Source organism: Myotis davidii, unplaced genomic scaffold (assembly GCF_000327345.1).
Source record: "Myotis davidii unplaced genomic scaffold, ASM32734v1 scaffold599, whole genome shotgun sequence".
NCBI lineage: Eukaryota > Metazoa > Chordata > Mammalia > Chiroptera > Vespertilionidae > Myotis > Myotis davidii.
In genome coordinates, this window is record NW_006290772.1 from 652,666 (window position 1) to 653,821 (window position 1,156).

Genomic DNA, 1,156 nt, shown 5'->3' on the forward strand with positions numbered 1-1,156 from the left:
TAAAAAAATAAACTGATACCATCCAGGAGACACATTACTGTGTCAGAGAGAGTAGGGACTTGTGGAGGTCAGGTGGTCGATGAAATTTTAGCTCAGATCCATTTCACAGTGGATCCATCCAGTGGGTCCCCACACCCATCCTGTGATTACTTCCCCAGTTCTTTTTTTCCTCAATATATTTTTATTGATTTCAGAGAGAAAGAGTGATGAGAATGAGGGAGAATCATTGATTGGTGCCTCCTGCACACCCCCTACTGAGGATCGAGCCCACAACCTGGGTGGGCATGTACCCTTGACCATAATTGAACGAACCCCGGACTCCTCAGTCTGCAGGCTGACTCTCTGTCCACTGAGCCAAACTGGCCAGGGCTATTTCCGCAGTTCTTGATGCATAATTGGAAGAGACACACTCCAGCTGGGAGCACTCCCACTTGGGGAAGAGGGAGAAGCTACCCCACCCCCTCTCCCCCGCAGGCCTGAGGGCAAAGGTAGTGAGGTAGGAGGACAGTGGGGGCCCCTCTTTAGCCAGCTCAATCCTCAAATTGGACGCTTCGGTCCCCCAGTCTCCAGTGACGGGCCAGAAACCCAGCTCTGGGGTGAGATCACCTGCCTGGTTCACTTGCTGGGCCCTGGTGGCCGCAGCTCACTGGGCAGCCTCAGGCAGAGCATTTAACCTTGCTCTGTCTTCAGAACCCAGCCTGTGTCCTCGTTGGAGACAGGAGAGCCACGGGGGGCTGACAGGGGGTGACAGGGGGTGGTGGATTCTGAGGTCCCCTGGCATGGGAGCCCAATGGAGAGCTATGGGCAGGGTCTGGCTGCCAGGGGCCTGGTGAGGGATGGATATCTCATGTGGAATCATAAATTATCCCCCAACCCTTCCTCCTGGAGCTTACACCATAACCTCTGGCCTGCAGCCCCGTTCTTCCTTGAGAAACAAAAGACTCTTTGAGGGCCCAGCCCCTTCCACTCCAATGCACCCTCCTTGCCAGAGTTGCCCTCAGGCACTGCCTGGTGAGCTAAGGGCCGCTTTGGGGGCAGCTGGCTCCTGGTGCTCTACCACTGTTAGTCAATAGCAGCGCCAGGCCAGGCCAGGCCAGGCCAGGCAGGTCAGTGCTAAATAGCAAGGGATGGGTGGAAGAAAGAAGAAATCATCTGG